The 26,575-nt window shown below is 33.5% G+C and overlaps 1 protein-coding gene and 1 pseudogene across 3 annotated transcripts in view; both read right to left on the bottom strand.

The window, feature by feature from the left end:
• LOC115783986 (serine/threonine-protein kinase pim-1-like) overlaps window positions 1–26,575 on the bottom strand; it is a 1,015,907-nt gene that overhangs the window by 647,787 nt on the left and 341,545 nt on the right. The window lies entirely within an intron of this gene.
• Window positions 6,189–6,620, bottom strand: LOC115784022 (immunoglobulin heavy variable 3-53-like; annotated as a pseudogene).

The following is a 26,575-nucleotide window of genomic DNA, read 5'->3' as shown; positions in this document are numbered from 1 at the left end:
TTTACTGTCCACACTTCTTGATACATCAATTTTATTGTTTCTTTAATTGTGCTGTTGATGTTAAAGTTAATTTGTGAATAACAGAAAAAAAAATACTGATTTACAGGAAGTTGATGTGCTGTGTTTTTATAGAGCCATATCCTCAGTTTTCAAACTGCTCATCTGCAGATACACCTGCAGCCTACTGTTGTCTCTGGAGATGGTAAACCTGCTGACTGAGAGGAGTAGATATAGCTACTGATATTGTTGATATACGAGATCCATTCCGGTCCTTTTCCAGACTGCTCTGAGCTGTGCTAATATTATCACTTTTTGTTTGTTTGTTTGTTTTAATCTTTTAACCTGTACTGTACATAAACATGGGTTTCTATATTTCCATGTATTTATAAGTACTTTGCAAAGTATCTGTGTAGGTTTTTTGTTTGTAGATGACAAAGTACAGCACAATAAGTAAATACAAACTCACAGTCAGAAACTCACTTTAACCAAAATAATTCTTTCAGAGAGAATACGAGACCTGACAGGTGTTGGCCTGGCTGCACAGTCAGTGATTCAAATGCACACACACACGCACACACACACACACAAGTGTGTTTTGCTATCTTTGTGGGGAATTTCCATTGACTTCCATTCATTTCTACAGCCTAAACCTTACCTTTACCCTTTTCCTAACCCTAACCATCACATACCTAACCCTAACCCTAACGTAAACTCAATTCATACCTTAGCCCTAACTCTGACCCCTGACCCAAAAACAGGGTTTTCCCTTGTGGGGACAAGGTTCCAGTCCCCACAAGGAGCAATTGGTCCCCACAACGTAGTATATGTCAGGAAAATTGTCCCCACAAGGTATTATAAACATACGCACATAGACACACACATACACACACACACACACACACACACACACACACACACACACACACACACACACACACACACACACACACACACACACGATAAACATGCCAGGAGATCACCTTTGCTTCACATTTGTTTAACTGCATTACTCATTAATGATTTTTAAAATTGCCCCTGCAATGAAATAGCAAATTATAATTACTGGGGTTTGTTTTCAAACCAACAATCAGTATGTCACTGAACTGTTCTTTTTTTCATTTTTTTAAAGTGTCATTTTTGCAAAATGTCACAACATCATGCCCCTCATGTGGATAATCAACAACTGTCCAGGCTGCACAGCCACTGACTCTGGCTGGATCAGGTCAATACTATACAATAATGATGTTATTCAAGAGGAAAAGATGTCAGCACTTTGTTTATTATAAAACTATAGATGATGGCTTTTTAAAGATAAGGTGTTGACTATTTGCTTTTGATTACCTCAAAGTTGAAGGATTATAAACATATGAACATACACAACAATAAACAGCTGTATCCTGAGGCTACGCATCCACTCCTGTTAGTGTTACAGATGCAGAAGAACTGTATGTGCGGCACCCCCACAGTTCTGATGCAAAATCCACTCCACTGGTTTTCCTTCACATTATCTGATCCAACATGCATAACTTCCATTACTCAAACAATAACCAGAGGCTGTCTGTGACAGTCAGGAGGTGCAGGAGTCCAGTTCCTTCTCAGAAAACCTGACGATTAGTTGAACAAAGTAGATATTTTTGTCCAGCGATATCAAAAATATGTTGTCCAGCTTTAAACAACTAAAAGAAACAACATGACAGCATGCTATCAACTTAAAGTTATTGATAACCTTAAGAAAAGGAAGTTAAAAACCACAAGAGCAGCTGCATTCCTGCTCATTTCTACATATTTACATCCATGTCACGTCATGCTTGTCGTGCTTTCATTTCATGTCAGTTTGCATGTTTTCCTGCCACCTGGAGGTTATTATAAACTATTTTCATGATCTTATATTAGTACAGTACAGTAATAGTACAGTAATACACAATAGTCATATTGCTCATGGACATCAATACCTCCTGAGACAGAAACACATATAACTTTGTAGTATGACAACATATTATGAGGAGGAATGTGTCCATTCAGTGTGCTGATAGTGACTCAGCAAACAAAGTGAAATTTCTAAAAGAAAAGAAAAAAAAAAGTTTTGCTGACTTGATCAGTCCCAGGGCATTTTTTAAAATAATGATGTTATTCAGAAGAAGCTGATTGGTGACAACACTGTAGATTTTTAGATTATCTACAACTAGAAATGTTTAATGTTTATATGATTAAAAAAAAGAAGAAGTCTGCAGAGTAACAGAGGTTCACTGTATCAGCTGTTCACACATGACACCTGTTGCAAGAAGAAAATTGTTTGTTCACGAGCTATCAACTTACACTACAAAAGAATGATGACTATTACAAACTTAAAGAGACTCACAGGATCCAGTGAGCGTAAAGGCAGTAATGTATTTTAAGTGGTAGGTATTTTAAAATTCAACATTTTTAACAGCCCAAAAAATATCAGTAAACACAAAGTTTTTCTGTGCAGTATGTCACACAGTGTGTCAGTCGCACTGCTGCTGTTTTTCCAGAATAAGAGAAAACTTCACTCAGAGATGGAGAAAGAAAAACAGGACAGGAGAGGTTATATTTAAAGGTATGGACTGCTAAGTGTCATTGAATAAACTGGAAATTTAAAGCTAAACCTGTATGTGATGTAAAGTTGTTTTTTTTTATAAATGTCTTGCAAAATAAACTGAGGTTTACTTATTTTGTATTCAAAGGTTGCATGAAAATATTAAACGTGAGCTTCCTGTACTGTGATGAATTGACAGTAAACACAACAATGAGGCAAATTCACCTTCTATAACAGAAAATGGAGCTTTTTATTTTTCATTTGCATTTAAATTTGCCTGTGCTCCACATACAGTAAGTGTTCCAGCTGAGTATATTCATTACAATTATAATTTAGATCAAAATAAAGTTGCCTTCCCATGTACTAATATCATTTTATTATTATATTAATATAGCACAAAATCCTTTGCACAAAAATTTATCGGACACGTCCTTCACAGAGCCACTTTTTACTTTCTTACTTTGAGTACATTTCAGAGCCTGTACTCTTTCACTTTCCTTTGAGTAAAGAGCTTCAATCAAACTTTACCAAGTATTTTTTAACGCAAGTGTCTGTACTTCTATTTAAGTAAAGAATGTCTGTACTTTTGCCACCGCTGTTTAAATATGTGTTTTTAGTACAGACAATAGATTTGCTATATTTACTCTGAGCCCTCCTTCATTAGAGTTGTGATAAAATTCAAAGAAATCAAAACAGATTTGAAACACAAGTATTTTTCTCTTTACTTATAAACTTATTTACAGTCTTATCATCCAAGATCATGTAGCACACAGACTAAAAGTTTGTCGTTGCTGGTTTGCATAAATTACTTATCTTGTTTTCGGTTTCTGCAGATGTGTGAGAACAAAGATATGACCTGAAACTGTAGGAAAATAGTTTTTGAAGAACTGAAACTGTGGCAACTTGCAAAAGAAATCAAATAAAACAAAGATTCAAACTACGAGAGGGTAATAGTGCATAAATTATGCTTTCTGTCTTATCACCAAACATGTTCATCTTCAAATTCTTTCAAATATCACAAATATATTTTATTGGACATATGTTAGTTTTTAATCCTGGCCTAATATGCATGTCTCCAGAGCAATAAACAGTGCATATGGTAATATATGTTGGCTGTAGAAAATATATCTATATATGTTTTTTGATTTATTAACAGAGCTGCTGACTGTGAATCCAAGGTTCAGTAGGTTTAACAGTTAGCTTGACACAGTTAGCTTGACACAAACTACTATATTTATATTAAATAAAAATCCATCCATCCATCTTCTTCCACTTATATGGAGCTGGGGCAGCAACCTAAGCAGAGAAACCCAGACCTCCCTCTTCCCCACTACCTCCTCCAGCTTATCCGGGGGAATACCAGGTTCAGGCAAACAGAGACCTTCTGGGTCTACTCCGGGGCCTCCTTCCAGCTGGACATGCCCAGAGCTCCTTGATCAGATGCCTGAAACTTTTCAACCGACTCCTTTCGATGTGCAGAAGCGGCTCTACTCTGAGCCCCTCTTGAATGACTAAATTCCTCTGCATTATAAATATTTAATAAATATTATGATCTAATAATACTTTCACCATGTCTGTAGTCCATCATGTAAACTGTGTAATCTACACTGACCTCCTACTTTATTAGATACACCTTGCTTATACCAGGTTGGACCTTTTTCTTGCCTGCAGAACTGCCTTGATTCCTCATGGTTCAGATCAAACAAGGTGCAGGAAACAAGATTTTGGGTCATATTAACATGACATCACTACAAAGTTGCTGCAGATTTGTCCCAAAGCTGCTTTACTGGGTTGTGATCTAGTGACTCTGGGGATCATCTGAGTACAGTGAGCTCAAAGTCCTGTGCAAGAGACAAATTTTTACATTTTGACATGATGCATTGTCCTGCTGGATGTAGCCATTAGAAAATGGGTACACTGTGGGGATGAACATGCTCAGAAACAATACTCTGCCAAGAAAATATCTCCCAAACTATTACATCACCATCTTTCATGTTGTTTACACTAAATTCTGAAACTGAGACTCAGACCAGATCAGACACCATTCTTCCCTTCTACCAATGTCCAATTTTGACAAGCCCTTATAAATTATTGTCTCAGGTTCCTATTGTGAGCTGAGAGGAGTGGCACCTGGTGTGTTCACGTAGCCACTCCTGTAGCCCACGTGCTTGAAATGTGATTATTTTGTGCATTCAGAGATTTTATTTTGCACACCAGTTGTAACAAGTGTGTTTGTTTGTTTGTTTGTTTGTCTGTCTGTCTGTTTTTTGGGGGGGTACTGTTCCCTTCCTATCAGTCTCATCATTCTCCTCTGACTTCTGACATCACCAAAGAATTTCCACCCAGAGAAGTGATGCTCACTGGATATTTTCTCTTTTTCTGTGTTTACTCTGGAGATGGCTGTGATGGAAAATCTCAGACCCAGCTCTCTCTCGACTAAACACTCCAGGTAGAAATCAGCAAGGTTGTGAGGTGTATCAGTTCTGACAGATCAGCAGACGGGACAAGCGGGGGTGTAGAGCATTTGTTTACATAACATCTCCAGGAGATGATTTTAATACACGGCCACCATCCAAGGCCGTCTGAGAGCCAATTTCAAATGCAGTCATTGTTTTGGTACAGCCTGTCATAACTGATTGATTGCTGACAGACCTTACAGTTTTTCTGGTTACCTCTCAGTGGCGAAAAATTCAATTATCCGAATTTTTGGTTCAACTCCGCTGTGCAAAAGCAGACACTCAAACACTCCTCTAGATCTAATCCATTTCGATTCAGCTCTACTGAGTCTGATTGAGTTGTACAGCGTCTGCATCCTTCACAGGCAGCCTTACTGACGCCGGAACAGCTACCCAGGATAAACCAGGTATCCCCACATCCAATCAGGAGAAAAACCTGGTATCAAAATATACCACGTCCACAATTGACAGTACAGCCAGACGCGTTTTCTTCCATCCTCCACAGGAATCCATAACGTAGCCAGCCGGGTATGTCAGTCGGACCCGAGGAAAGAGTGTTCTCCTTCTCCCAAGCTCCTCGTGATGAGAATTTGATCATCAATAATGTTGAGAGACCAGCTGACCAGATCCATAATTTAATTTTCCAGTTCGTGAATGTGTGAAGAGACACTCTAAGCAGCAAAAAGCGGCAGCAGGGTGGATAACAAGAGGGAGGGAGAGAGAGAGGAAAGAGAGCGTCCGTCTCCGCCGAGGGCAGGAAGAGGGAAAAAAACATTTATGTCACTTTCTATTCAACATTAAGAACTTAATTACTGCTGTAAAAAAAAGTGTTATTCAGAAACACAAAGTCACAAACCACAGCATCAGCTTCTTTTTTGAAAGTGTGGATTTATATGTACATATTTATTCCATCTCATTCCATAGGTTTTACTTCCACTGTGTTCTTTGGGCAGGTAGCACCATCCAACTGAGTCTCTGATAGGAGGGGAGGATGGGATACATGCAACAATCATGGTGCCTGTAATGCTAATCATACTTCATAACATGCAAAGAGACCGGATGTTCAGAATTTTTTTTTTTTTTTTTTTTTTTTTTTTTTTTGCAGGAGGCCTCTCAAGCGGTTACAACTGCTCAGGCACTGAAGGGTTTTTGTTCAGGTCCACTGATGGTTTGTGTTACTGTGGGTCTCTTGCACAATAATACACAGCTGTGTCTTCAGGCTGCATATTTTGCCCATTTAGAGTTGCTGTGTTCCTAGAAGAGTCTAAGTCAATGCTAAACTTGCTCTTCAGTGAATCTTTGTAGTATGAAGCTCCAGTATATTTGCTACCAATCCACTCCAGTCCTTTCCCTGCAGGTTGTCTGTGTAGTAGTTGCTCACAGAATAAGAGACCTGACAGGTGATGGTCAGATGCTGACCTGGCTGCACAGTCACAGAGGCTGTCTGTGTCAGCTGCTCACACTTCACACCTGTTAAAAGAAAAAAAAAAGTTTTGTAATAAATTATCAAGTTGTGCTACAAAAGAATTAAATACTTCCATCACTTCAATCTATAGAGACTCACAGGATCCACCTGCCAGAAGCAGCAGTAGAGCTAAAGAAAACATGTTTTCTGTTGAAACTGATCTGCTGTGAGTCAAACTAACAGCCTGCTGACAAGTTTTTATAGTTCCATAACAAGGAAGGGCACTGAGTTTGCATAGGATTAATCCAGCACATGGTGCACTGGTCTAGCTGAATCTAATAGGAAAAAAAGTTCATTTGTTCATTCTGCAGACTAAATATATGCCTGGAAATCTCACACTTCACTGAAACATTTAGAAAATACCCCAAAATGTATTTTGCCTTGTAACAGCTGTTAACCTTCTGTTGCTAGAAACTAATAACATATTAAAATGAATTAATATGAATTAATAAATCGATATGAATCCATCATGCTCCTTTCCTATCTGATCCAAGCTGTGCAGTAAGGCCATAGAATAAGAAACCTGGTAGGTGATGATCAAATGTTGACCTTGCTGTAAAGTAACAGAAGCTGGCTGTATCAAGGACTCACACTTCAAACTCATCAAAGGAAAAAACTAATTATCAAGTTATACTGCAAAAGGATTAACCACTGACAGAGTCTCATAGGATGCACTTCCAAAAAGCAGCACAGGTGCTACAGAAAATGTACAGATTTTAAAACTGCAGCTTAACAGGGCAGATCATCACATATGCAGTGAATTAATCAAATATATGATAAGTCTGTTCAGTTTTTAAAACTGCAGACTGAATACACCCCTGGAAATCACCTCTGCTTTAAACACTGCGTTGTTTTAATTTGATTGTAAGGTAAGCTGCAAGCTAACCTTTGATGTGCTGTAGCTTCAAACTATTAGTGTATTGACAATGATCATAATCATGAGGATCATTGTTATTCTTAAAGGTAATAAAACAGTAATATAACAAAACACACGGAATAATCTCAGAATAGCAATAAAAAGGATCTGCATTTCTGCAAACAACAGAACAAAACCTAACAGATACAGGACTGAATAATGATGATTCTTATAACTTAGATTACTCATTAAATTACTCATTCAATATATATATGAATCAAGATAAACAGAGGTAAAATCCTATGGGACTTCCAGATACAGACAGACAAACTTGTGATGGATAACCAACCGGACGTAGTAGTGGTGGACAAACAAAGGAAGAAAGCCATGGTGATAGATGTTGCAATACCAAGTGACGGCAACATCAAGAAGAAGGAACACGAGAAGCTCGAAAAATTCCAAAGGCTCAGAGAAGAGCTGGAAAGTATGGGGAAGGTGAAGATAACAGTGGTCCCCGTGGTAATCAGAACACTCGGGGCAGTGACCCCCAAACTGGGAGAATGGCTCCAACAGATTCCTGGAACAACATCCGAGATCTCTGAGAAGAGCGCAGTCCTGGGAACAGCTAAGATCCTAAGCAGGACCCTCAAGCTCCCAGGCCTCTGGTAGAGGACAAAGACTACCCCCAGGGCAAGCTGGGATTTTTTTTATATATATATAAAAAGGTCTGGGGTTCAAATCCCAGCCAGGGCATGCATCCAGTAAGGGTCCCCAGGCTAGACCCCCTGTGCTAACCAAGTCTACCTCAGAATATAAGTGAGAGATATATGGCTGAAGCCATACCGGCTAGGACGGCAGGCGGATTAACAAGGTCCACATCGTTTGTTGAGGAACCAGGGCATACTGATGGTAAGTGGGCTACTGGAACAGCTTATAAAACCATATATGTCTTCTATTATAAATATAATGAAACTACCGGTTTTATAGTATTTCCACAATAACAGTGCTTTGTAACAGATAAAAGCATTTTTGTTTGACAAATCTGTTCTTGAAATCATTGGTGGTCTGAGTGCGCCTCCTCTGGTGGCTTCAGGTTACAACAGGCTTTGGGTGGTTTTTGTTCAGGTCTGCTGATGGTTTGTGTTACTGTGGGTGTCTGGCACAATAATACACAGCAGTGTCCTCAGGCTGCACATTTTGTCCATTTAAAGTCACAGTGTTGCTGGAAGACTGTAAGTCAATGCTGAACTTGTTCTTTAGTGAATCTTTGTAGTTTGTGGGGTGCCCAACACGTGCACTTTGAATAAACTCCAGTTCTTTCCCTGCAGGCTGTCTGATCCAAGCTGTGTGCCAGCTGCTCACAGAATAAGAGACCTGACAGGTGATGGTCAGACGCTGACCTGGCTGCACAGTCACAGAGGCTGGCTGTGTCAGCTGTTCACACTTCACACCTGTTAAAAACAAGGAAATCGTTTCTTACAAAATATCAAAACTCACAGACAAAGAAAAACTGTGACAATGACAAATCCAGAGAGACTCACATCCAGCTGCCAACAGCAGTAGCAAAGCTCCAGGAAACATGGCTTATGTTCAAACTGATGTGCTTGAACAGCCTGATGTCAGTGGTCATGTTTTTATAACTAGTGAGCTCTCTGAATTTGCATAGGATTAAAATATGAATGATCAGAGTTGGTGAAGTTCAAATCAATTCTCTGTTCAGCTTCATTATAAATGCAAAGTTAAAATGGAACTCACATCTGTTTTCCATAATGTATTATAATCTTTATTAACATATCATCATAAAAGTCCTTGGATCTGATGAAATAACAGCAAACATTTTGATACAGTTGATTTATATTTGCTAAGTTAGTCTGATATTATATGAAATGAAAAATAGTGGAAGAAAATATATTTGAAATGTTTTGAGAACTACATAAAGGACTGACTGCTCAGATGCTTTATTGATCAATAAATACATCAACTTTTACATTATTGCTTTAAATTTGTCTTTACATATGATATATGAGATATTTTCTGTAAATATACCTAAGTATCATAAGAAAAGTAGTGGCACTCACTGTTCCTAGTGACTGTTGAAAAAAGTGGAAATAGTTTTTTGAATGACTCAGTTCATAGCACAGCAACTAAATGTGTGTTCAGATCACCTGCAGGCCTTTTCCCTAATGACCAGGAAGGAATCATCTCCAATTTCTGACTTTTCATACCCAGTACTTAATATTGTCTAATATAGATTTGTGTTTGTCCCAAATTTCTATGGTAAAGCATATTAAATTAAACTATGTAAATGTTCTAAAAATGTCTTTCCTGTTAAATGTTCTTCCTGACAGTCAGTGCATTTGAAGCACAATGTTGCTGAAAATGTACATTCTTGATTAATTAATGATAAAGTGAAATGTGCCAGCTGTCCTTTTCAGTTCATTGGTGTGAATCATAACAAAAACACATTACCTTGCAGTCTTAGTGAGACTGAAAAGCAAGAGCTTAACTTTAAAATGATGTGCTGATTTAGACAAAGCACATGTGTTGGGAACATCACAGTGCTCTTAAAATCTCAAACAAGGGCTGACTGAATTCATGCAGTGAATCCATTGATCTGAGAGGTCATAGTTTATTGTCACTTAATTACAGCTGAAAGAAAAGAATTCTAATAGGTTGCTGTTTTCAACATTGGTGGTCTGAGGGCTCCTCCTCTGGTGGCTTGTGTTCAAACTTGGAGGGTTCTTGTTCAGGCCTGCTGATGTTTGTGTTACTGTGACGCTCTGGCACAGTAATACACAGCAGTGTCCTCAGGCTGCACATTCTGTCCATTTAGAGTCACGGTGTTACTGGAAGACTGTAAATTGACACTGAACTTGCTCTTTAGTGAATCTGTGTAGTATGTGGTCCAACCAACATGTGCACTTCCAATCCACTCCAGTCCTTCCCCTGCGGGCTGTCTGAGACAGGCTGTGTGATGGCTACCAACAGAATAAGAAACCTGACAGGGGATGGTCAGACGGTAACATGGCTGCACAATCACAGAGGCTGGCTGTGCCAGCTGCTGACACTTCACACCTGTTAAAAGTAAAAAAGAATTTGCTACACAGTGTTGACAAATCCAGAGAGACTCACATCTGGCTGCCAACAAAATTAGCAGAGCTACAGGAAGCAAGGTTTATGTTTAAACTGGTGCCTGATATCAAAGATGAAGTTTTTATACTTCACTGAGATCTCTGAGTTTGTATAGCATCAAAGATATGACAACTGATTTTCTATTTAGTGTCATAAATGCAAAGTTAAAAGATATATAGAAATCACCTCTGTTTTCCCTATTATGCTATGTGTAAAAATTTGCTTCTGAATTTAGAATGATTGAACTAAAAGCAAACAATTTCAAATAAATAATTTCTCCATTTATACAGTACCAGTCAAAAGTTTGGACACACCTTCTCATTTAATGTTTTTATTTATTTTTTTTTTCCTACATTACAAATTACTACTGAAGTCATCCAGAGTATGAAGAAACACATAAGGAATCACGTAGTAAACTTAAAAATATCTTTTAGAGTTTAGATTCTTCAAAGTAGGCACCTTTTGCTCTGATTACAGCTTTGCACACTCTTGGTATTCTGTCAGATTCATGAGCTAATCACCTGAAATGATTTTCCAATAGCCTTGAAGGAGTTCCCAGAAGTGCTGAGCACTTGTTGGCTGCTTTGCCTTCATTCTGTGGTCCAACTTGTCCCAAACCATCTTAATTGGATTTAGATCAGGTGATTGTGGAGGCCAGGTTATCTGACGCAGCACTCCATCACCCTCTTTCTTGGTCAAATAGCCTTTACATAGCCTGGTGGTGTGTTTGGGGTCATTGTCCTGTTAAAAAACAAATGATGATCCCACTAAGTGCAAACCAGATGGGATGGCATGTTGCTGCAGAATGCTGTGGTAGCCATGCTGGTTAAGTGTGCCTTGGATTTTAAATAGATCGTCATCAGTGTCATCAGCAAAGCACCCCATACCATCACACTTCCTCCTCCACACTTCACAGTGGGGACCACACATGGAGGAAATATCCGCTCACCTTTTCTGTGTCTTACAAAGACATGGTGTTTGGAACCAAAAATCTTCAATTTGGTCTCATCAGACCAAAGGACAGATTTCCACTGGTGTAATGTCCATTCCTTGTGTTCCTTGGCTCAAGTCCTTTTCTTCCTCATGTTGCTTTTCTTTAGAAGTGGTTTCTTTGCAGCAATTCGACCATAAAGTCCAGAATCACACAGTCTTCTCTGAATAGTTGATGTTGAAATGTGTGTGCTACTTAAACTCTATGAGGCATTTAGGTGGGCTCTTATCTTGGGTGCTGTTAACTTGTGGTTTCTGAGGCTTCAAACTCTGATGATCCTGTTCAACAGAAGGAATTCTTGGTTTTCTTTTCCTGGGGCAGTTCTGATAAGAGCCAGTTTCATCATAATGTTTGATGGTCTTTGGAACTTACTTACAGTGCAAAATATCACAGTGAAGTATGCAATATATGTGACTTCAAGCACTTTCTTATGATTTGAAAGATTTGTCTGGTAATAAAATGTTTTAAAAAAAACTAATCCTAAATGTGGTTTTGTTACATTCTCATTAGACTCTGCTTGCTTTTGGTTGATTCCATGGAAATATGGAATAAACTGACATTTGATATGAGGGCCACTGCGTGGTCAGTTCTTCAGGATATGAGGAGCTTTTGTACGTCAGCTATATTGTTTTGGAGGACGGTTGTTTTATCATGGTGGTAAAATTTACAGTTGTTTGAACATCTGTAATAACCCTGACCTTCACCTGAAGGTAATGGCCTTATTTACAGAACAAAAGCGCCTGTTCACACCTGATTATAGGATGTTAGCTAAAATCCTTCAGGTCACTTGACCCGTCTCTGGGCTCCAAAGGTAGAAATGTTAAATGACCCTTCTCTGGGACTTCTAGTGTTAAGCTTATGTATATTGATTTATTCATCAACCAAACTTAAATTAATATTTATCATGTTAAATATTGAAATGCGATTAAAATGCGATTAATTTCGATTAATTAATTACAAAGCTTGTAATTAATTCGATTAATTTTTTTAATCGAGTCCCACCCCTAATATATATATAAAATATGAATAAAACTTTATAATATATGTACGGTATGGTACAAATGGTATGTATTTATGGTTTGGTTTGTACAAAATCTGCCATACATACGGTATGTATCGTATGGAATGTACAGTACATACAGGTCCATACAGTCTCTACGGTATGTTCGGTACATACGGTATGATATGGTAGGTGTGTAATGGAATGTACGGTACGTACGGTATGGTATGTACGGTATGGTACGTACGGTATGGTACGTTTGGTATATTTTAATATATTTATATATATATATATTTATTAATGTATAAATGTATGAAAAATAAAATATAAATAAATATATAAAAATTAAAAATGTGAATTGTAAATATATATTTTTAATGTATATTTTATATTTATATAAATATAAAAATAAAAAGAAATATAAAAATATGAATAAAAATTTATAATATATGTATGGTATGTATGTACGGTATGGTACATACTGTACGTACATATGGTATGTATGTTGTGGACTGTATGTATGTACGGAAGGTATGGTGTGGTTTGTACGGTATGTGCCATACATACGGGATGTGTGGTATGGAATGTACGGTACATACGGTAGGTACAGTATGGTATGTACGGTATGTATATTTATATTTACATATATGTATAAAAATATAAAAAATAAATCTAAAAAATTTATATAAATATATATGTATATATAAAATATAAATAAAACTTTATAATATATGTACGGTATGGTACAAATGGTATTTATGGTTGTATCGTATACGGTATGTATCGTATGGAATGTACAGTACATACAGGTCCATACAGTCTCTACGGTATGTTCGGTACATACGGTATTATACGGTAGGTGTGTAATGGAATGTACGGTACGTACGGTATGGTATGTACGGTATATTTTAATATATTTATATATATATTTATTAATGTATAAATATATGAAAAATAAAATATAAATAAATATATAAAAATTAAAAATATAAATTGTAAACATATATTTTTTAATGTATATTTTATATTTATATAAATATAAAAATAAAAAGATAAATATAAACATATAAATAAAATTAAAAATGTATAATATATGTATGGTATGTATGTACGGTATGGTACATAGTGTATGGTACATACTGTTGTGGAATGTACGGTACATAGGGTAGGCACAGTATAGTATGTACGGTAAGATACGTACGTATGTACGGTATTGTATGTAAGGTACGGTATGTATATTTATATTTACATATATGTATTAAAATATAAAAAATAAATCTAAAAAATTTATATATGTATATAAAATGTAACTAAAAATTTATAATATATGTACGGTATGGTACGAATGGTATGTACGGAAGGTACGTATGTTTATATTTTAATATATTTATTAATATAAAAATAGAAGAAAAATAAAAATATAAAAAATATATAAAAATTAAAAATATAAATTATAAATATATTATTTTTAAAGTATATTTATATATTTTCTATATTTTTATACATAAAAAAATATAAATATAAAATATAAATAAAAATTTATAATATATGTATGGTATGGTATGTACGATATGGTACATACTGTACGTACATACTGTATGTATGGTGTGGAACATACGGTATGTACGGAAGGTATGGCATGGTTTGTACAAAATGTGCCATACATACGGTATGTGTCGTATGGAATGTACGGTACATACAGGTCCATACAGTATCTACGGTATGTTCGGTACAGACGGTATTATACGGTAGGTACGGTATGTGTGTAATGGAATGTACGGTGCGTACAGCAGGTACAGTATGGTATGTATGGTAAGATACGTACAGTACATAAGGTATATATATATATACAGGGGTTGGACAATGAAACTGAAACACCTGGTTTTATACAAGTCCTGCACAGTGGACAGAGGGATTTTAAGCCATTCTTCTTGCAGGATAGTGGCCAGGTCACGATGTGATGCTGGTGGAGGAAAACGTTTCCTGACTCGCTCCTCCAGAACACCCCAAAGTGGCTCAATAATATTTAGAAAATATTGGTGACTGTGCAGGCCATGGGAGATGTTCAACTTCACTTTCATGTTCATCAAACAATCTTTCACCAGTCTTGCTGTGTGTATTGGTGCACTGTCATCCTGATACACGGCACCGTCTTCAGGATACAATGTTTGAACCATTGGATGCACATGGTCCTCCAGAATGGTTCGGTAGTCCTTGGCAGTGACGCGCCCATCTAGCACAGGTATTGGGCCAAGGGAATGCCATGATATGGCAGCCCAAACCATCACTGATCCACCCCCATACTTCACTCTGGGCATGCAACAATCTGGGTGGTACGCTTCTTTGGGGCTTCTCCACACTGTAACTCTCCCGGATGTGGGGAAAACAGCAAAGGTGGACTCATCAGAGAACAATACATGTTTCACATTGTCCACAGCCCAAGATTTGCGCTCCTTGCACCACTGAAACTGACGTTTGGCATTGGCACGAGTGACCAAAGGTTTGGCTATAGCAGCCCGGTCGTGTATATTGACCCTGTGGAGCTCCCGACGGACAGTTTTGGTGGAAACAGGAGAGCTGAGGTGCACATTTTTCTGCCATGATTTGGGCAGCCGTGGTTTTATGTTTTTTGGATACAATCCGGGTTAGCACCCGAACATCCCTTTCAGACAGCTTCCTCTTGCGTCCACAGTTAATCCTGTTGGATGTGATTCATCCTTCTTGGTGGTATGCTGACATTACCCAGGATACCGTGGCTCTTGATACATCACAAAGACTTGCTGTCTTGGTCACAGATGCGCCAGCAAGACGTGCACCAACAATTTGTCCTCTTTTGAACTCTGGTATGTCACCCATAATGTTGTGTGCATTGCAATATTTTGAGCAAAACTGTGCTCTTACCCTGCTAATTGAACCTTCACACTCTGCTCTTACTGGTGCAATGTGCAATTAATGAAGACTGGCCACCAGGCTGGTCCAATTTAGCCATGAAACCTCCCACACTAAAATGACAGGTGTTTCAGTTTCATTGTCCAGCCCCTGTATATATATATATATAAATAAGATATAAAAATATAAATATCTAAAAATTGGTAATATATGTAAGGTATGGTACGTACGGTATGTATGGTAAGATACGTACAGTACATACGGTATGTATATTTATATATATTGTTAGATGCCACAGGTATTTACCTCTGTGACAGCTACTCCGTTTCATAGGGTCCAGATCACTTTCATCAGTGGGGTATTACCCTCTCCTGCAACTCAGTGACACTACTTAAGCTGTGACGGGGTGACTCATCTGGCTTCTAACCACTAATAATCCTAACCTCTGCCCCGCTTCCTCTATACTCCAATGCCGCTGATCAGGAAGGCTTCCACAGTCGACCCCGAAATATAGTCCGAATTAGTTGTAGTGGCTCATCCCTTGATCAGTGCAGTTGTTACTGGCCAGATTATTTTATCGGCTCAGACAGTGAGCCCAAGGGACATAAGTAAAGTTGAAGTGGATTACTAACGACTAGTGTGTCCAAACAGAACCAGATGTTGTAGCTTGACTTGCCTAGAGTTTTACTGTTGCATGGATGTAGATGTACCGTTAATGGGGAAAATAATTCTCAAGAGAATTATACTGACTTTTTAGAGTCAAATTTTATTATGCAGGTTTCAGCTCAAGCAGTTTGCATTTAGCTCAAAATCAATTCTTAATCAATTCTCCAAATTCAACAATCAACTTAGAATTTAAGTTTCAGAATCAAAATGAATCAATCACAGAGCATATCTTTCAGAATTACTAGATCTGAATCAGGATGGTATACTTAAGAGCTGGGTTGTTGAGGAAGGGGCTTGAAAATATCCAATTGGTTAACATCCTATTTTGGGAAGAAAGGACTTCAAGTGAGTCATTCGGCCGAAGCGACCACACCCGATGTCCAGTCCGTTGCTGCCGCAGTGAAGTGGGGAAAAAGGAGAAGTCCAAAAAGAAAGATGTTGGTTTCTTCTGTCAACTGTCCTCTTTTATAGTCCTTACTGTTATGCAGAAATCCTCCCTGAAATCCAACAGCCTAGGTACTTCCAATCTTCAACTGAAAATACAGGGAGAATGCACTCAAAACCATTCCAAGTCAATTAGTTGTCCACAGCTGGGTTGGCCCTGTCCATTCTGCAGATCAGTCCTGGTGCTGGGAAGGGCTCCCAAGATTCTCTTACTTCTGTGCATCGCCTTTTATATTTTAAATCTAAGACACATCCTAGTTTTAAAACATCATCATGACAAATTATCACTCCAATGCCCAGCTTCCAATTATGGTATTTGACTTAACCATTACTTCATTTCTCGTAATACAAGGCCTGTTAGGTACTTTCCATCTAAAGCTATTTTCAGCTTGTTTTTCCCCTCGGTTCCTACTGATTCCTAGGCAACAGGTTTCAGTTCCTCATCTTACCCTGCTCAGTGATTCTCCAAGATTTCACAATTTCCTTAACTTGTTGTGCTTTAAAATCATTTCTGTGTTATACACATTCTTATCAACTTAGAAATCATACAGATTATTTGTTACATTCCATAAATCAATTTTCATTTTATATAACTCAGAATTATGATTGTCCATATAGCACCAGGCATAGGCCATCGAATAACCAAGGTCTCAACCTCAACTGATTTCATACATATATATATATATATATATATATATATGTATAAATATAAAAAATATAAATATCTAAACATTTATAATATATGTAAGGTATGGTACATACGGTATGGTTTGTACGGTATGGTACATATGGTATGTATGGTATGGAATGTACGGTACGTACGGTAGGTACAGTATGGTATGTATGGTAAGATACGTGCGGTCTGTATGGTATTGTATGTGAGGTACGTATAGTACATACGGTATGTATATTTATATTTCTATGTATCTATTAAAATATAAAATATAAAAAATATAAATATCTAAAAATTTATATGTAAGGTATGGTACATACGGTATGTGTGTACGGTATGTTTTAATATATTTCTATATATATTTATTAATGTATAAATATATGAAAAATAAAATATAAATAAATATATAAAAATTAAAAATATTGATTGTAAATATATATTTTTTAATGTATATTTTATATTTATATAAATATAAAAATATGAATAAAAATACAGTATATACCATACTGTATTTTTAATAATATTTTTGTACGGTATGGTACATACTGTACGTACATATGGTATGTATGTTGTGGACTGTACGTATGTACGGAAGGTATGGTGTGGTTTGTACGGTATGTGCCATACATACGGTATGTGTGGTATGGAATGTACGGTACATATGGTAGGTACAGTATGGTATGTACGGTAAGATATGTACGGTATTGTATGTAAGGTATGGTATGTATATTTATATTTACATATATGTATAAATATATAAAAAATAAATCTAAAAAATTTATATATATATATATATAAATATAAAAAATATAAATATCTAAACATTTATAATATATGTAAGGTATGGTACGTACGGTATGGTACATACGGTATGTATGGTATGGTACATATGGAATGTACGGTACGTACGGTAGGTACAGTATGGTATGTACGGTAAGATACGTGCGGTCTGTACGGTATTGTATGTGAGGTACGTATAGTACATACGGTATGTATATTTATATTTCTACGTATTTATTAAAATATAAAATATAAAAAATATAAATATCTAAAAATTTATATGTAAGGTATGGTACGTACGGTATGTGTGTACGGTATGGTACGTATGGTATGTTTTAATATATTTCTAAATATATTTATTAATGTATAAATATATGAAAAATAAAATATAAATAAATATATAAAAACTAAAAATATTAATTGTAAATATATATTTTTAATGTATATTTTATATTTATATAAATATAAAAATATGAATAAAAATACAGTATATACCATACTGTATTTTTAATATTTTTGTACGGTATGGTACATACTGTACGTACATATGGTATGTATGTTGTGGACTGTACGTATGTACGGAAGGTATGGTGTGGTTTGTACGGTATGTGCCATACATACGGTATGTGTGGTATGGAATGTACGGTACATATGGTAGGTACAGTATGGTATGTACGGTAAGATATGTACGGTATTGTATGTAAGGTATGGTATGTATATTTATATTTACATATATGTATAAAATATAAAAAATAAATCTAAAAAATTTATATATATATATATATATATATATATAAATATAAAAAATATAAATATCTAAACATTTATAATATATGTAAGGTATGGTTTGTACGGTATGGTACATACGGTATGTATGGTATGGAATGTACGGTACGTACGGTAGGTACAGTATGGTATGTACGGTAAGATACGTGCGGTCTGTACGGTATTGTATGTGAGGTACGTATAGTACAAACGGTATGTATATTTATATTTCTATGTATCTATTAAAATATAAAATATAAAAAATATAAATATCTAAAAATTTATATGTAAGGTATGGTACGTACGGTATGTGTGTACGGTATGGTACGTACGGTATGTTTTAATATATTTCTATATATATTTATTAATGTATAAATATATGAAAAATAAAATATAAATAAATATATAAAAATTAAAAATATTAATTGTAAATATATATTTTTAATGTATATTTTATATTTATATAAATATAAAAATATGAATAAAAATACAGTATATACCATACTGTATTTTTAATAATATTTTTGTATGGTATGGTACATACTGTACGTACATATGGTATGTATGTTGTGGACTGTACGTATGTACGGAAGGTATGGTGTGGTTTGTACGGTATGTGCCATACATACGGTATGTGTGGTATGGAATGTACAGTACATATGGTAGGTACAGTATGGTATGTACGGTAAGATATGTACGGTATTGTATAAAAGGTATGGTATGTATATTTATATTTACATATATGTATAAATATATAAAAAATAAATCTAAAAAATTTTTATATATATATATATATATATATATATATATATATATATATATATATATATATAAATATAAAAAATATAAATATCTAAACATTTATATATATGTAAGGTATGGTACGTACGGTATGGTTTGTACGGTATGGTACATACGGTATGTATGGTATGGTACATATGGAATGTACTGTACTTACGGTAGGTACAGTATGGTATGTACTGTAAGATACGTGCGGTCGTACGGTATTGTATGTGAGGTACGTATAGTACATACGGTATGTATATATTATATTTCTACGTATTTATTAAAATATAAAATATAAAAAATATAAATATCGTAAAAAATTATATGTAAGGGTATGGTACGGATCGGTATGTGTGTACGGTATGTTTTAATATATTTATAATATATTTATTAATGTATAAATATATGAAAAATAAAATATAATAATATATAAAACTAAAAATATTAATTGTAAATATATATTTTTAATGTATATTTTATAATTTATATAAATATAAAATATGAATAAAAAACAGTATATACCATACTGTATTTTAATATTTTTGTACGGTATGGTACATACTGTACGTACATATGGTATGTATGTTGTGGACTGTACGTATGTACGGAAGGTATGGTGTGGTTTGTACGGTATGTGCCATACCTACGGTTGTGTGGTATTGGAATGTACGGTACATATGGTAGGTACAGTATGGTATGTACGGTAAGATATGTACTATTGTATGTAAGGTATGGTATGGTATATTTATATTTACATATATGTATAAAAATAAAAAATAATCTAAAAATTTAATATATCTATTATATATATATATATATATATATATATAAATATAAAAAATATAAATATCTAAACATTTAAAATATATGTAAGGTATGGTACGTACGGTATGGTTTGTACGGTATGGTACATACGGTATGTATGGTATGGAATGTACGGTACATACGGTAGGTACAGTATGGTATGTACGGTAGATACGTGCGGTCTGTATGGTATTGTATGTGAGGTACGTATAGTACAAACGGTATGTATATTTATATTCTATGTATCTATTAAAATATAAAATATAAAATATAAATATCTAAAAATTTATATGTAAGGTATGGTACGTACGGTATGTGTGTACGTTATGGTACGTACGGTATGTTTTAATATATTTCTATATATATTTATTAATGTATAAATATATGAAAAATAAAATATAAATAAATATATAAACAATTAAAAATATTAATTGTAAATATATATTTTAATGTATATTTTTATATTTATATAAATATAAAAGATATGAATAAAAATACAGTATATACCCATACTGTATTTTTAATAATATTTTGTATGGTATGGTACCTACTGTACGTACATATGGTATGTATGTTGTTGGACTGTACGTATGTACGGAAGGTATGGTGTGGTTTGTACGGTATGTGCCATACATACGGTATGTGTGGTATGGAATGTACAGTACATATGGTAGTACAGTATGATGTACAGTAAGATATGTACGGTATTGTATGTAAGGTATGGTAGTATATTTATAGTTACATATATGTATAAATTATAAAAAAATAAATCTAAAAAATTTATATATATATATATATATATATATATATATATATATATATATATATATAAATATAAAAAATATAAATATCTAAACATTTATAATATATGTAAGGTATGGTCGTACGGTATGGTTTGTACGGTATGGTACATACGGTATGTATGGTATGGTAATATGGAATGTACGGTACGTACGGTAGGTACAGTATGGTATGTACGGTTAAGATACGTGCGGTCTGTACGGTATTGTAGTGAGGTACGTATAGTACATACGGTAGTATTTATATTTCTACGTTTTATTAAAATATAAATATAAAAATATCAATATCTAAAAATTATATGTAGGTATGGTACGTACGGTATGTGTGTACGGTATGGTACGTACGGATGTTTTAATATATTTCTAAATCTATTTATTAATGTATACATATATGAAAATAAAATATAAATAAATATATAAAAAAACTAAAAATTAATTGGTAAATATATATTTTTAATGTATATTTTATATTTATCTAAATATAATAATATGAATAAAACTACAGTATATACCATACTGTATTTTTAATATTTTGTACGGTATGGTACATACTGTACGTACATATGGTATGTATGTTGTGGACTGTACGTATGTACGGAAGGTATGGTGTGGTTTGTACGGTATGTGCCATACATACGGTAGGTGTGGTATGGAATGTACGGTACATACGGTAGGTACGTATGGTATGTACGGTAAGATAGTGCGGTCTGTACGGTATTGTGTGAGGTACGTATAGTACATACGGTATGTATATTTATATTTCTACATAGTATTAAAAATATAAATATAAAAAATATAAATATCTAAAAATTTATATGTAAGGTATGGTACGTACGGTATGTGTGTACGGTATGGTACGTACGGTATGTTTTAATAATATTTCTATATATATTTATTAATGTATAAATATATGAAAAATAAATATAAATAAATAGTAAAAACTAAAATATTAATTGTAAATATATATTTTCATGTATATTTTATATTTATATAATATAAAAATATGAATAAAAATACAGTATATACCATACTGTATTTTAATTCATAGTTTGTACGGTATGGTACATACTGTACGTACATATGGTATGTATGTTGTGGACTGTACGTATGTACGGAAGGTATGGTGTGGTTTGTACGGTATGTGCCATACATACGGTATGTGTGGTATGGAATGTACGGTACATACGGTAGGTACAGTATAGTATGTACGGTAAGATATGTACGGTATTGTATGTAAGGTATGGTATGTATATTTATATTTAAATATATGTATAAAAATATAAAAAATAAATCTAAAAAATTTTAATATATATATATATATATCTCTATTATATATATATATATATATAAAATATAAAAAATATAAATATCTAAACATTTATAATATATGTAAGGAATGGTACGTACGGTATGTGTGTACGGTATGTTTTAATATATTTCTAAATATATTTATTAATGTATAAATATATGAAAAATAAAATATAAATAAATATATAAAACTAAAATATTAATTGTAAATATATATTTTTAATGTATATTTTATATTTATAATATAAAAATATGAATAAAAATACAGTATATACCATACTGTATTTTTAATATTTTTGTACGGTATGGTACATACTGTACGTACATATGGTATGTATGTGTGGACTGTAGTATGTACGGAAGGTATGGTGTTTGGTTACGGTATGTGCCATACATACGGTATGTGTGGTATGGAATGTACGGTACATATGGTAGTACAGTATGGTATGTACGGTAAGATATGTACGGTATTGTATGTAAGGTAGGTATGTATTTATATTTACATATATGTATAAAAAATAATCTAAAATTTATTATATAATATATAATATATTATATATATATATATATATAATAAAATATAAATATCTAAACATTTATAATATATAAAAGGTATGGTACATACGGTATGGTTTGTACGGTATGGTACATACGGTATGTATGGTATGGAATGTACGGTCATACGGTAGGTACAGTATAGTATGTACGGAAGATATGTACGGTATTGTATGTAAGGTATGGTAGTATATTTATATTTAAATATTGTATAAAAATAAAAAATAATCTAAAAAATTTATATATATATATATATATTAATATATATATATATATATATATATATATAATATATATATATAAAAAATATAAATATCTAAACATTTATAATATATGTAAGTATGGTACGTACGGTATGGTTTGTACGGTATGGTACATACGTATGTATTGTACATATGGAATGTACGGTACATACGGTAGGTACAGTATGGTATGTACGGTATATACGTGCGGTCTGTACGGTATTGTATGTGAGGTACGTATAGTCATACGGTATGTATTTAGATTTCTACGTATTTATTAATATATAAATATAAAAATATAAATATCTAAAAATTATATGTAAGGTATGGTACATACGGTATGTGTGTACGGTATGTTTTAATATATTTCTAAATATATTTATTATGTAAGTATAATATATGCAAAAATAAAATATAAATAATATAAAACTAAAAATTAATTGTAATATATATTTTTAATGTATTTTATATTTATTATAAATATAAAAATATGAATAAAAATACATATATACCATACTGTATTTTTAATATTTTTGTACGGTATGGTACATACTGTACGTACATGGTATGTATGTTGTGGACTGTACGTATGTACGGAAGGTATGGTGTGGTTGGTACGTATGTGCCATACATACGGTATGTGTGGTATGGAATGTACGGTACATATGGTAGGTACAGTATGGTATGTACGGTAAGAATGTACGGTATTGTATGTAAGGTATGGTATGTATATTTATATTACATATATGTATAAAAATATAAAAATAAATCTAAAAAATTATATCTATATATATATATATATATATAGATCTATATATATTATATATATATATATAAAAAATATAAATATCTAAATATTTATAATATAAAAGGTATGGTACATCGGTATGGTTTGTACGGTATGGTACATACGGTATGTATGGTATGGAATGTACGGTCGTATGGTAGGTACAGTATGGTATGTACGTAAATACGTGCGGTCTGACTGGTATGTGTGAGGTACGTATAGTACATACGGTATGTATATTTATATTTCTATGTATCTATTAAATATAAAATATAAAATATAAATATCTAAAAATTTATATGTAAGGTATGGTACGTACGGTATGTGTGTACGGTATGGTACGTCGGTATGTTTAATATATTTCTATATATATTATTAATGTATAAATATATGAAAAATAAATATAAATAAATATATAAAAATTAAAAATATTAATTGTAAATTATATTTTTAATGTATATGTTATTTTATTATATAAATATAAAAATATGAATAAAAAATACAGTATACCATACTGTAATTTAATAATATTTTTGTATGGTATGGTACTACTGTACTTACATATGGTATGTATGTTGTGGACTGTACGTTGTACGGAAGGTATGGTGTGGTTTGTACGGTATGTGCCATACATACGGTATGTGTGGTATGGAATGTACGGTACATACGGTAGGTACAGTATGGTATGTACGGTAAGATATGTGCGGTCTGTACGGTATTGTATGTGAGGTACGTATAGTACATACGGTATGTATATTTATATTTCTACGTATTATTAAAAAAAAAATATAAAAATATAAAAAACTTAAAAATTATATGTAAGGTATGGTACGTACGGTATGTGTGTACGGTATGGTACGTACGGTATGTTTTAATATATTTCTATATATATTTATTAATGTATAAATATGAAAATAAAATATAAATAACTATATAAAAACTAAAAATTAATTGTAAATATATTTTTCATGTATTTTATATTATATAAATATAAAAATATGAATAAAAATCAGTATATACCATACTGTATTTTTATTCATATTTTTGTACGGTATGGTACATACTGTACGTACATATGGTATGTAGTTGTGGACTGTTAGTATGTACGGAAGGTATGGTGTGGTTTGACGGTTATGTGCCATACATACGGTATGTGTGTGTGGGGAATGTACGGTCATACGGTAGGTACAGTAGGTATGTACGGTAAGATATGTCGGTATTGTATGTAAGGTATGGTATGTATTTTATATTTACATATATGTATAAAATATAAAAAATAAATCTAAAAATTTTATATATATATTATATATATATATCATGATATATATATATATTATATATAATATAAAAAATATAAATATCTAAACATTTATAAATATGTAGGTATGGTATGTACGGTATGGTTTGTACGGTATGGTACATACGGTATGTATGGTATGGAATGTACGGTACGTATGGTAGGTACAGTATGGTATGTACGTAAGATATGTACGGTATTGTATGTAAGGTTATGGTATGTATATTATATTTCATTATAGTATAAAAATATAAAAATAAATCTAAAAAAATGTATATATATATATATATATATATATAAATATAAAAATATAAATATCTAAATATTTATAATATATGTAAGGTATGGTACATACGGTATGGTTTGTACGGTAAGATATTGTACGGTATGTACGGTATTGTATGTAAGGTAATGGTATGTATATTTATATTTACATTATAATATAAAAATCTAAAAAATAAATCTAAAAAATGTATATAAATAATATATTAGGGGTGGGACTTTATCGCGTTAATTTCGATAATTAATACGGGGAAATTAACGCGTTAAAAATTTTAACGCATTTAATCGCACTTTGCACCGTGAACGTTTTCTCATGCGCGAGTTCCCGGCATACAGATTATATCGACGCACAATGTCCAAATTAGGGGCCGCATCTGCGAAGGACCCGGCCCACGCTTTCACGCCCACGAATACCACAAAGGCCGGAAGTGAGCAGCTAGCCTTCATATCAGCGTCACTCTGCCATCACCTCTGTGTAGCTCATGTCGCCTAGCAACCGTGAGTGTGAAGCACAGCTGTGTAAAAACAGCTGGTTAAACGGAGAACAAACTTTTTCTCCTTTTGTGGTTGTAATTTTAAATCTTTAATTCAAAATAAGCTGTTTAAAACAGTAACACATTTCAAACATCAGGAATCAGCTAGCTAATGATTAATTTCCAACTATAACAGTGAGACATTAATGTTGAATAAAACTATCCAGTTATGAAGCTTAACTTTAATTCAGGAGTTTGCTTATCACAGGAGCACTTCCACCCTCGTTGGTCGTGTAGCAGACTGGTGGGAAAATAAAACAAGATTTGAAGTTTAAACTCTATGAGGCATTTAGGTGGGCTCTTATCTGGGTGCTGTTAACTTGTGGTTTCTGAGCTCAAACTCTGATGATCCTGTTCAACAGAAGGAATTCTTGGTTTTCTTTTCCTGGGGCAGTTCTGATAAGAGCCATTTCATCATAATGTTTGATGGTCCTTTGGAACTTACTACAGTGCAAATAAATCACAGTGAAGATGCAATAGATGTGACTTCAAGCACTTTCTTATGAT

This window comes from Archocentrus centrarchus, chromosome 8 (genome assembly GCF_007364275.1).
Source record: "Archocentrus centrarchus isolate MPI-CPG fArcCen1 chromosome 8, fArcCen1, whole genome shotgun sequence".
Lineage (NCBI taxonomy): Eukaryota > Metazoa > Chordata > Actinopteri > Cichliformes > Cichlidae > Archocentrus > Archocentrus centrarchus.
Note: the sequence above shows the minus strand (reverse complement) of the source record. Positions and strands in the feature narration are given on the sequence as shown.